This window comes from Alligator sinensis, unplaced genomic scaffold (genome assembly GCF_000455745.1).
Source record: "Alligator sinensis unplaced genomic scaffold, ASM45574v1 scaffold768_5, whole genome shotgun sequence".
In the NCBI taxonomy this organism is placed as follows: domain Eukaryota; kingdom Metazoa; phylum Chordata; order Crocodylia; family Alligatoridae; genus Alligator; species Alligator sinensis.
Genome location: NW_005841991.1, coordinates 1,676,129 through 1,689,378, shown reverse-complemented (window position 1 = coordinate 1,689,378; position 13,250 = coordinate 1,676,129). Strand labels below are relative to the sequence as shown.

The window sequence follows — 13,250 nt, the reverse complement described above, 5'->3', positions numbered from 1 at the left end:
GTAACTTTTCAGTCTGACAAATGGTTACAGCCAAAATCCTCTTAAGACACATCACAGTCTTTCATATCCTTCAGAAGTCTTGACACAGTCCAGAATATTTTAAGTTCCTTTAATTTTATTGACTATTTTTTTCCATTAAAGCAATTGCCTGCTTTTTTCTTACTCAAGCGTAGTGTTATTCCAAAGGGAAGTATGGATGTACAACAAGGCAAAGAAATAAGATTTGAACACCAGATTTAAACAACAGTGTGCTTAGAAAATAAAATAAAACACTTCTTCTTTTAAACTTAATCCTATGTAATTGTTGCATTAAATCTTGAGTGGGTTGTTGCCCTGGAACTGTTTTCAACAGAATTCAGAGATTATTTATAAGTTATGTTCCTGATTTTGCTATCTAAATTTTATGTTTTACATATGTACAAATAAACAATTTATACTGGCGTGTAAACTATATGAATTTAAAATGAAACATAAACATACAGCTATTGTCAATATTTCAAATCCTATAAAGAGGTCTAAATTATGTATGATTAATTATTATAATTACGTGACTTTGTGCATATTGAAGCCTCTAGTGTTGGGTTGGATAAAATTGTGTGGTTGTGTAATCAGAGCAAAGGAGCAGGTATGTTAAGGCTCCTAATTGAAATTCTTCCTGATTCTCACCATATGACCTGTGGCAAATTGTTTAATCTCTTCTGCTTTGTGAACACATCTGTAAGTTAGGTAAAGCCTCACTGAAAAGCTCTAGATTTCCTGGGGATATACACTTATCTCCAAACTAAATGTTTTTAATGGTATGGCAGAAATTGTACACAGTTCCCCAACTTTAAACTATTGCTTTTCTCTCTTTTTAGTGAGTGACAGTTGCTTCAGGAATCTTGCTGAGGATCGTAGTGGGATAAACCTTAAAGATCTGGTTCAAGATCCTTCTTTGTGAGTATCTGGGGTTTTTTTACAGCTAAGCATAGAAAGCCTCCTCATGATCACTTGTTTCTGGAATTTTAATTAGGTACAGATTTTAGTTATGATGCTGGAAATTTTGTTTAGTGGCAGCTTGTGCGCCATGTGCTGGGTCTGTAATACCAGCAGATGTGACCAGAACCATACCTTGTCTTTCACAGTGGAGGTAGGGGAAAAGGAATGGCTTCATTCATGATTTTATTCCCAAGGAGCACAGATAATAGACAATACTGTGTCAGCATAAGAATGGGATCAGAGGGAAAATAGTCTGAGAATATTACTGATTTAAAAAAGATTGTGCCCATCTTTCTCTTCCCTCTTGGTTTGTAGGCTGATTATATTATCAAACTAGATATGAATATCCTGATTACAAGTTTATTCTCAGTTTTCTTAGGAGTTCCTCTTCATATATTTTTAAAACTCCTCTTTTCTTCAGTATTTCTTCTTTCATGCTAAATAAAATGTTGGTAACTTCTGTTCTGACTAGGAAAAATGTCAGCTACTGCCCCTCATGTCATGAAATAGACACAGTCATCGGAAGTCTGAGCAAGAGACTGCAGAAGCATAAAGGTTTATGAGTATGCCTTATAATTGTACTTACCTAGTGCAGTCATCTTTCCATTTATTTCTAGTTCATCATGTAAACATAAGTTGTCCTTACAAGTCCAGAACTAGGAAATGGAGCCATGTTTAACATCGGGTCAAACATGACTTTTCCTAGGTTCCTCTTTAACTAATGTTGAAAATGTTTTCCCCACTGATGTAGGCTGTCAATCACGTTCAACACCTGCTATTAGAAAATGTAGTCCCCTCTCTTATGGATTGTGCCTTGTACACTGGATGTTGATCATATTTGGCCTTGTTTATAACAGCAGGGCATCAGAGTTCAATCCTGGTCAAGTATTAGCAAAGAGGAGGGCATATCTGATCTCTAATGTCTGTTCAAGCATGGAAGATTAATAGTCGATGCAGGCTAACAGTTCCATTTTTACTAGAGTAAAGAAATCACATACAAGTCTTGAATTTGCAGATTGAAAGAACAGGCTTATAATATATTTGATGTTTGATAATCAGTTTCACAAAAAAGTATAAAGAGGAAAAGATGACAAGTATGTTCATTACCTGAGGTTAGAATGGTTAGAATCAGGAGTCATGATCTTCAAAAATGATTAGATCAACGGTTCCCAAACTCTGACAGATTGCGCACCACCAATTTAAAACGATACAACATAAAGTAATTATAATAAATCTGTTAACATGTACCACTGACAGGTTGTCTGCGTACCACTGGTAGTACCCATACCACATATTGGGAACCATTGGATTAGATATTTTAGTTTAGCTTTTGGTTTGGGTGTCCAGTTTAGGACCACTTCAGGAATCTCTTTATCAGTCTGATTGCTTTGTGCTTTATTGATTCTGGAGAATTTTACCTGCTGTTACAACAGGCAAGTTTGATTTCCAGAACTGTACCTAGCAAGAATCTTTGAAGAGTTAAATATAACTGGAGGCCTGTGGTAGGGATTCCTTACAAGGGATGGTGACTTTTGCTTATTGTGGAGTATCAGATTTGCTTTTTATTACCTCCAAAGTAATGAAATTCCTTCCTTGCCCATAACCTATATGAAAAAAATTGTAATCCATTAGTTTGTTTAATCTACGGAAATAAAATGCAACTCTGTTTCTGTAGCATAAGAAGCAATAAGTGGCTACTGTGATTGATTAAAATGTGAGAGGATCTGAAGGATTGTATTGATGTTAATCTTAAAATATCCATTACTTCCTCAGAGATAATATTCAGGACATCTCTTGTATGGCAAACTATATTACAAGGGGGGAAATGTATTTTTCCCTCTTAAGAATATGAATATGTTATACTGTTTCTTTGGCTTTTCTAATGGATACTCTTAAGAGGTGAAAATGCATACTGAGTAACTGTATAAGAGCAGTTCTCATAAAATGTGTAATTGTGTGAGGGTATGGCCAGTATGAACACTTAAGGAGTGTTTTTGCACATGATGCCAAAAAAATCTGTCCTTTTGTAAGGGGAAATGCAAGCTAGCTATTGAAGCCAAATTTTTGTCTGCCTTCTGCTACCAGAGCAGTGCAAAAGGACATAGAAGAGACAAAAGTCAGTTCTACAATGTTAATAAAGGAGTTGAACCTAACATTTTTGTTAGGAGAATAGTATTTAATTAAATTCTGAAGAGCAGGTGACTGAAATTATTTTTATATGGTGTCATGTTGAATAGCAGCACTGTGACTGCTTTATTTCTTTCCATTAAGTTTCTTTGTCTCTGTCATGTATGACATTAGAATAAAAGACAATTAGGTAAAATTTTCCCAGTGCTTAACTTAGAAATTGCTGACCTGCCAACAGATTCCAGTACACCTCTTATATGTCACAAGTAAAACAGAAAACTCAAGAGAATTTAAGTTTATTAATTTATATTACTATTGATCACTTGTATATAGTGTTAATATTTGAATTGACATTATCCTCATATGATGTAGGTTCTGGATAAAAGGTGGTAGAGATGGGTTATAATACTCTTGCCACCTGACTTGAAATAAGGTTTTCTTTTGCACCAAACCAGCATCATGTGATATAAAATGTTTATGTCAAATACTTTCCATCTCCTGCATGTGGTTCAGTTGCTTTAACTATTTTTTCAACGATACAGTCATTTGTCATTTTAGCTCCTGTCCCAGGTCTAATTTTTAATTTTGTTACCAAATAGAAGGTTATTCTATTCTGTAAAATTGTGATTCTACCCTGAAAAAGGACCCTGTACACTTAGGGTTTGGGGGTTCTATCTTTAGCACCTGAGTGATATTGTATCAAATATACTGAAGTACCAGTAAAGGATCATTAGCGACGCTATTAATTCAAGCAGTGGTCTGATAAATAATATTCTTTCCTTGTCCCACAACATTATCAGAGTATAGGTTCACTTGGCCAGATTTTTCCATCAGTCGCTCTTAAATATTTGTGCTGTTTTGTAATGTACAAGTTCCAGGTCAATTGCCCTGAAAATGTAAATCAATAACATTTTCATTAATAATACACTGAAGTCAATCATATCAAATGGAAAAATCGAGAGTTATAGGGTAGGAAGCTGTATGGTAGAAAAATATATCTTTTGATAGACTCTCTGATCCTTTGATGAAGTTGCAATTCCCAAGAAGTCCTCTGAAAAAGACAGTTTTACATACTACTCTACTGTGTGAAATCCCTGTCTCTGGGGCAAGAGAAAAAGAGAAGATTAAAAATTGCCTCAGAAATCTGCCTATAAAGTTTCCTCAAATCCCAGACAGGTGTCTTTTGAAATACCAAAACAGAGCAGTATAAGAAACTTCATGCCCTCAAAAAAGAAAATAGCTAAGATTACATTATTGTCTCCAAACATTTCAGTAGCAATACATTCTTAGTCTCCACTGGTATGGTTTTTTTGATACTAGCAAATTATCATATTTACCCAAATCCAAGATGACCCTGAAATTCAGATGACCCCCTGATAATTAGATTGTATCCATGGAAAATGTATAAATGTGTTATAATTTTCCATGGATAGAATCACATTTTTGGAGGATTATCTTAAATTCTACCCCCTTCTACCCCTCTCCCACTGAAGTGGGGAAAGAAGTGGTAAAGGGCAGGTGGTGGGGAAAGCAGTAAAAGGGCAGGTGGTGGGAGAGGCAGTGGGGGCATGCAAATAGGGCATCTGGTGGGGAGGCAGTGCAGGGGCAGGTGATGGGGGGCAGTGCAGGACAGGCTGTAGTAGTGCAGATGGTAGGGCACAGGCAGTATGGAGGCAGAGGGGTAGTCTGCCTTTTGTCCCACAACCTCAGGCCCCTGTCTGTCCCTCTATAGTCTTGGTCCCCCTCCCCTCCCCTCCCCTCCTTCCCCCTATCTCCCACCCAGGCAGCTTCTGCCCCACCCCAACTACAGCATCTGTCCCCACATCCACTGCTGCTTTCCCTTGCTCTGGCACTGGCAGACTTCATCCCCACTCCAACCTGGGGCACAGGACACAGCTCCAGCCTGGCCCTATAGCAGCAGTGCCAGCTCCACATTAATGCTATGGGGCCATGCTCTGTGTCCTAGGTTGGAGGAGGGGCAGCAGGGGGCAGAAGATGTTCTCAGGGAAGTAAGGGAGCCTGGGGGGCAGATAGAGGATCAATGTGGAAGGGGGAGAGGGCAAGGTTGCAGGGAGGGACAGGCAGCTTCAAGTCACTCAGCTTCAAGATGCACGGAAAAGTTATCTTTGGTACTGGTACTTTTTTTTCTTTACTGTACTAGAAATTTTTTTCATGTCAAATTTCCCAGAATCTCCCATTTTAAATTAACATTCTAGACTTACTAGATCAGTACGAGGCACCGATGACAGACACATGCTGGAAAACTATTTTTTTGCCACGTGAGAGATTCTCACACAATATCTATGGACTTCATCGCACAGAAGATTTTGGTATTTCTGTTTCTTTCCTTATTTTTATTTCTTCTGAACAGATGGAGAGAGAATAGAAAGAAAGAGTTTAAAAATAAATTAAATCTCTAATAGGAGGCAAGTCAAGTCAAAGTGTCTGCTGATCTCAGCATGTTGAATAGAACACACACACATTTGAACATTCATAGTAAACATGTACATAACATCTACATAACATGTACATAACATCTACAATGATATCTCATTTCCAAAGTTCTGTTAAAAAGTCTGTGCTGGTAAGAGAAAAAAATAATTGCAGTGTATTACTGAACTGAAGAGAATTAATAGATGGCCCAGAAACAAACCTGTCTTTATGTCTAGGAACAGACATTCAAAAAGCCTGAGCCTGAATTGATTCAGTCTTTGCAAGTTAGTGTAACCTGCCTGTCGGGCTGCCACCATCTAAAGTGTGCCCTTGCGCCTGATGGACATTCACCTGTCTTCTCCCACTCATTGTAACCCTCTGCCAGCCTGCTCAGGGTGGCTCTCCCTCTCCCTCTCTCTCTCCCTCCCCCCCCCCCTTTTATTCCCGCCTGCCACGGCTTTTGATGGTTTTTGAAGATGTAAAGAAAGGGGAGAGGAAGGGGTGTTGACGTCACCGCCCTGATCACTGCCAGCTGCTGGTTCATGCCCGGATTTTTGCCCAGCGAAAAAAACCCCAGAAGAAATGAAAAGCCGAAAGCAAACTTATTGGATCCATTGGTCCCTTTCTTGGTTGTCGGGATCAAGGCAATTTCTTTTACTTAGTCTGTCTTTTCTCAGACATTTGAGCCTCAGCGTTAGAGACAGACCGTGTTTCCCTTTTCTTCCTTCTCCTCTTCTTTATCCTCCCTCTCTCTCAGATTGCCACCACGTTTGGCTTAATTGCCTGCTGGAGGTGGTTAATCAATGTAAGACAAGCCGCGGGAGAGAGTATCCGCCGCTCTCTCTCCCTCTTCCTGTCTGATTGCTGCTGCGTTTGGGCCAATTGGCTGCCCACAGCGGTCAAATTAACGCCAAACAAAAAAGGAACCAAGCTGGGGGAGAAAACACCCGCTCCTTTCGCTCTTCCACTCTGATTGCCACCGCATCCAAATTGATTGGCTGTCGGCAGCAGTTAATCAATGTTCAAATTAAAAAAAACAAGTTGAGGGAGAGAGTGCCTGTTTTCTCTCTTCCTCTCTCTCCCTCCCTTGGATGAGGACTCCTCCAAGCCCCAAGACCCTTTCGGCATCTTGCCCCATTCCCGGGGCTTCAGTCTAAAGCAGGACATGGCCATCTTCTTACCTGCCCACCACCTTCCATTCTCTCTCTCCCTCTGGTTCTCTGCTCGGCCCCTGGATATTGCCCCGGCCACTGTAACCCACCAATCTGCTTCACCTGGCAAGATGTTAAAGTGGATCTGGTGCACGCTGGCAGCTCCCACTGTAGGATGGAGACTTTATTTTGGCTGGCCCTGAGCTCATAGTTGAGGAGACACACCAGGTGAGTATCCTCTGGTCTTTCACACTGCCTAGGTTGAACCGTTTTGCAAGTGTACAGACATTCCCTCTGGACAGAGGAAATTCAGGCATATGCTTGCAGTGGCTCAGGGTAGAAGCTGGGGAGTGCTAGAGCAGCCCTCCCTTCCCTTCCACAGTGCTGAGCTGAGGGGGGACATGGCCAGGCTCCAGCAGGATGCTCTGTTTAGGGAGGGGTGTAAACCCCCGTCCTGCCTGTACAATCCCAGGCTTTTCCCGGGTCGCTGCTCAAGGGGTGGTAGTGTTGCCAGTCCCCAGCAACACTCTGAGGCAAAAGGTTGCAGTGCATTCATCTGTTGATGATACTGAGCTTTTCAATCTCCCTCTCTCTGCTTCTTCATACTGTCTGTAAACCTGACAGGCAAGGGAGCCATCAGGGAGCTTATAACACAGTGTCTTTTAGCCCATCAACAAAACAAAAGCCTCTCTCATTAGTTCAAGCTCTTCTTAAAAAGCTTTTTCCAAGCAAGGAATGGAGGGACATTACAAGCTGACCTGTTGATTAGCTCCAAAAAGCCTTAAGTGAACACTTCTGTCTGCCTGCCCCAGTGAAATTGGGACAGGCAGACAGGCACACACACACAGACACCTCTCAGCATTAGCTAGCATAGCACGTGTCTAGGGTCCATGCTGTGGGAGATGGGAGGGCGGGAGAGGGGGATCACTGCTTGAGCAGCGAGGGGGGAGGGCTGGGGGAAGCCAGGCAGACCCTGCTGTGCCGTCAGTCTCTGCCGGAGCCCTGACTAGGAAGCAGAAGGGCAGAGTCAGCCCTGTTCTCTGAAGCAGAGAGCACAGCCAAGCCCAGCACCACCCAGCCTAGGGCTGTGAAGCATCTGGGATGCTGAACTTCTGCTCTGTTACAGGTTTAAACCAGTTTCTGATCACTTAAACCAGGTTATGTGTACCATCTATCCCCAGCCTACATGCTCTTACTTAATCATTTACAGTCCTTTCATAGCACTGACAAAGTAGGTTGTTGCCTATTAAAGCTCATGCCACTCTGAACTAGTTAATCTCAGTAGTTGCTGACCAATGTGGAAAAAAAACCAAGCAGCGCTTTACTGGAAGAGACATCACATTAGTTTCACCTGACTCCCCAGCATCTGTATAGATTGGGAGCTTCAGTGGGGGTTTTTGGCACTTTTATCTAAAGCTGATTCAATCAACTATTAGCTAGTGTCACTAAAAAAGTATGCTTTTGCTACTGTGCATTAGGACAGCCTATTTAGTACCTCACATTAGATGTACTAAATTTAATGCACAGTAGCAAAAGCACATTAATGAATATGTAGACACTCCTATCTTTTCTTACTTTTTTTTTTTTTTTTGGGGGGGGGGTTGGTTGCCAGAAACTTTCTGCTTTTATTTCTCTACCTACATTTCTGAAGCATTGCCCCAACATCATGGTATTTTAAGTCCTTCCTCCTTTTCCATGAACATGTGAGATCATTTCATGAAGCTCTTGGTTTGGGAGGCAATGTACTAGTAAAATCCTTTATTTCTATCTGTGTATAGAAACAGGTCTGACAGACTGTGGCTGGAGAAGCTCGTTAAGTGCACATAATTAACACCACAGCAAATAAATTGGCATGTCTATGTTGGTCTATATTCATACCTATTATATTTGATACAGGTATACAGGGAATATGGTGGTATGGTGTAGTAAAAGGTACTATAAATATGAGAATGATAATTGAATTATTTATGAATCATAAAACTGAGTATGATAGCAGGAATAGCTAAAGCTGACAGTGTTAATAGGAGCAGTTGTTCTGTCTGTTCTCTGCCTGGAGCTGTATCTGCATGTGTGTTGTATTCATATGCTGCAGGAGACATAGTGGGGAAGCACGTGAAAATATACTTGCTACGTTCAGAAAATTAAGGAGCTAGTGTTGAGCAAGTTTTTGTCAATGTGCTCAAAAGTTTTATGTGGCTTCAAGCTTTTTGGAGTCCTTTTCTGGGTCCTTTTTGGAAAAAGAAAATCTAGCTGTGGAACCAGAAGATAACAGATTTGAATATCTGATGCTTTTTTAAAAACATAATTTGCTGTTCCAGTAGTGAATTCTGCCCATCATTGCTGTTGGGTAAGCATAACATTTTCCCATTAGAATTATATATGTATAGTGGAGTAGGAAACAGATGGATTTTTTTTCTTGAGTGAAGGCAATGATCTGTTTTTTAAAAATTGGGTTTTAGAGTGTGCCCCAAGAGATGAATAAGGCTAAGCACAGAAATTACACATAAACCGGTATAAGTAATCAGAAACCAGTTCAAATCAATAGCCCAACAGAAGCTGAGTGCACGTAAACCTCTTGAAAATGGACAAAACCAGTTTAAGATAAACCTGGATGGATGTAATATCAGACTTAACTGATTTAGGTTAAATCAGTTTATTGAACTTCTGTCCCAGATCCCCTCCAGATTCAAGTTAGCTCACAGCCCCTCAGCATCCCAGGAGACTTTGCACCTCCCGCACAGAGTCAGTGCATCCTCCAGTTGTTTCATATATTTTATAGATTCATAGATGCTGGGGTCGGAAGGGACCTCAACAGATCATCGAGTCCGACCCCCTGCCTAGGCAAGAAAGAGCACTGGGGTCAGAAGACCCCAGCCAAGTGAATGTCCAGCCTTCTCTTAAAGACCCCCAAGGTAGGGAAGAGTACCACCTCCCTTGGAAGCCTATTCCAAATTTTGGCCACCCTTACTGTGCAGAAAAAGGTTAGCCCCAACAAGCTGGATAACCAGAGCTCTGCAGTGTGGCCCAACCAAAGAACAAAAGAGCCCCGGAGCCTAGAGCAGGGCCTGGGAAAGGGGAGGCCTAGGCATAAGGCTAGGTAAACCCAGCCAGCAGCAGCTAGGTTCCTTCGCCCCCTCCCCTCCCCCCCAAGGGCTGGAAGAACTCTCAGTGCCCAAAGCGGGTCACAGGGCCAGGAGGGGACGTCTCAAAGTGACGCAGACAACGCTGGTGGGGCCTCTGATTGAGCAAAGGGCTCTGAGGCCCAGTCAGCGGCTCCTCAAAGAAAACTGTAAGTTGCTGGCAGAGTCAAGTCCCGCAGGGGAGGCATTCCCGAAATAAGGCACTGCCCCGAGGCTTCCCTGAAATAAGGCACTGCCCCCGCCCCTCCAGAGGGAAGCCCCAGGTGGAAGTTTCCCTCCCAGCTAGACCCATAGAAGGGGAAGCACCCCTTGCTAGCTGGGATCCAGGGGTAAATGCACCTTATATTGTGTAAAACTGCACCTCATATTTGGTATAATTGTTATCATAATTATGAATATGTTGTACAAAATGTTATGAAATTGGGTTAGTTTGGTATAATAGATTTTTGGCTTATCATATTGTAAATATTTATTTGTATACCTTTGGTGTTGTTAAAAGATATTGCTAAGAATATTTTTTGAAAAGTTTTCTTTTGTTATCTATTAGAATATTTACCTATATATATTTTGAATAAGAAATAAAATGTATATTACAATTCAATAAACTGTAAATAGTTAAGAGTATTGGCGTGGCGTTGACTATAGAGCAGGGGTTGTCAACCCCCAGCACACACGCCGAGCATGGCACACGAGGCCATTTTCCTTGGCATGCGTTGGGTCCAGGACCAGGGCAGGGAGGCAGCAGCTGTTTGCAGTCTCCTGGCTGCAGCCAGCCCCAGCTCTGGGGAGCTGCTGCCAGCTGTGAGCCCGGGCTGCTCCCAGCAGGCGGCTGGGATGCTGGAAGCCCTGCTGGAAGCCTCCAAGGCTCTGTGGGACAGGTGCAGCAGGGCCCTATCCAGCCATGTTGAGGGGGGTGGCAGGCAGCCTGGCTCCACAGAGGGAAGGGAGAGTGGCCCAGCCCCAATCAGGCCCCATTGGGGAAGGGAGCATGGGCCAGCCCCAGCCCATCCACACAGAGAGAAAGGGGTATGGCCTGAGCCCTATTCAGCTGCACTTGGCAAAGTGTTTTGGCTATGTGCGGGGAGGGGATGTGGCCTAGCTCTGACCTGACACATGAGGCTTGGGAATTTGATAGCAGGGGAGGGTGGCAGTATTAATGGTCCCCACTGCCAAATTGTCCAACCCATGGGGAGCCCTTCAGACCAGATGCCATAGCTTCATGGGCCACAGTTGCCCCGTGGGCCAGAGGTTGAACATCCCTATCTTAGATTAATCTGAATCAAGAGAGCAGAAAGAGCCAGCAGAGACCAAAGACAAAAAGTCTGGCAATTAATATTGTACTTCAGTAGTTTTGGGAACAGAGTGTTACTGCATATGAATATTTTTGGCTTGTTGTTTTACCAAAATAGTGACGCTTAAAGAAAGTGTAAGCCAGTTCATATTTTAAATACTAATAGTTTATATAGAACTTTAAAGTCAATGGCATCAGAGCACTTAAGGAACCAAGCAAGAATTTAGCCTCATAACCCATACATGGGAAAGGTAAGTTATGTTGCCTTCTATGCTCAGGTGGTTAGATAGAATATGCAACCTGGCAGTGTTGTTTGTTGGGATAAAAGCTATATGAAGCAAGTCAAATGTATTCTTAGTACATATATTTTTTTATTAATAGAAAATGTAAAAATCCACAGGAGAAACAATAGCAGCAGTCAGTTTATTTTCTCAAGAATCCCCTCATGTGCTAGGCTAGCAAGCTCTCTGCCTAAGAAGCTCTCTATTTCTTTGTTTCCTTTTAAGGACCATGCTCACACTTCCTCCTGTCTTGCTGTCTCCAAACACATAGCCTGCTGTCTCCAGGCCTGTTAATCCATCTGGTTTAGTTCTGCCTAGTCTCCTGGCCCGACAGAGTCAGTGTGTGGCAGGGTACCTGGAGTGGTTGCTGCACACAGAGGCAGTTGCAACTTCTGGTTGCCTGTGCCATTATAATTGCAGTTGCACAGCTGAAGCAAAAGCTGGTTGTTTTGTCTCCCACCCTGTCAGCCCCTGGGGTGATTGCCTCTGTTACCCTGCCCTAGTTATGTTACTGCTCTGGCCTGTTGCTTTGGGCTGTAATCCCTGCTTGTGTCCAGCTTATTCTAAGGAGGTTGAATTGGTTTGGGCTTGGGGGGGGCGGTGTTTTTTTTCCTGTTAAGTCTGGAATAAATGGCTTGACATACCCCCTGAACTTCATGAAGTCTATATTCATCTGAGGTCCAAGACTCCACCAATGGCCACCATTTGCACTTATGAACATAACACTGTTATTAACCTTATTCTACATGTGTGGAAATGACTATTAAAGGTGAGCTGCAGACACTGTAAATTTACCAAAGCCAGCTTTAAACTACTAAATCAGGTATGGATAGCAACATAATTCCAGCAGATCAGCACTCAGTGCAGACTAACCACCTGGGCATTTGTATTTCTCTTCCAAAAGGTCATCTAGCCCTCTCTGAGTTCAGTGCTGCTCTGGCTATATTATTATCAATGCCTGGGCCAACTAGTTAAACACTAGGTTAGCTGTGTCTACATGAGTTGCAGTCTGAGCAGTGCTTGGCATTTAGATGACTTGCCTGAATCAGAGGTAATGTCAAGAGTAGAACTTGGACCTTCTGACTTCCTATCTGATTCCAAAAGGCTGTAATTATATGGAATAAAATCACTTCTATTCTGGAGTAGAAGATCTACAAGAGAAGTAATGTTGGTATGGTACAGTGCTTTAATTATACCACTGTAATTGCCATTCAGTTTCCCTATGTAGACAAACCCTTGATTTCTGATTTTGGAAGTTTGAATTGGAAGACTTCTTTCAAAATTAGTCTCAAACTTCTTAAATTGTTGAAAATCATTATGTATTCTCTCCCTTTGTGTGTTACAAAGGATAAAGTACAAAGTGTGAAATATCTAGAATATTAGAAAGCCAGAAATAAGGCTGAAGGATTTTCACAAGTAAAATATTCTTGAAGAATTCATATTCCCCACTTCCTACACAGCTCCAATCATTTTTAGCTTTCAGCTTCAATATCCATCTGACTTTATAGCACTTTTAGTTGTAACAAGAGTACAAAATTGCAAATGAGGTTTGCTTTGAAGTTCATTTTTACTGATGCCTTGCCAGATAAATTGAAATTGCTTCAACCTTTTCACCTCACAAGTTTTTCATGAGTTCCATCGTTTTCACTAAAAATCTTCTTTCAAACAGCTCAATTTGTCTTGAAGCATCTAAGTGAATGATAGTCTATAAGGGAAAACCCAAGCTTTCAAGAGGCTAAAAAAGTCAAATTATGTTTTGCCTTTGTATGTCTGAACTTCAAGTGCAGGACCTCTTGGTATCTGTTTGGAGAGACAGTGACCCAACTGATCACAACTGTTATGAGAACAC

At 41.9% G+C, this 13,250-nt stretch overlaps 1 protein-coding gene across 1 annotated transcript in view; it reads left to right on the top strand.

The window, feature by feature from the left end:
• Nucleotides 1-861: 861 nt before the first annotated feature.
• The window catches only part of GPHN (gephyrin), a 400,537-nt gene continuing 388,148 nt past the window's right edge, over nt 862-13,250 (top strand). The window contains exon 1 of the mRNA XM_025201357.1: nt 862-936. The gene's annotated coding sequence lies outside the window, so the exon portion shown is untranslated. The remainder of the gene's footprint in view (nt 937-13,250) is intronic.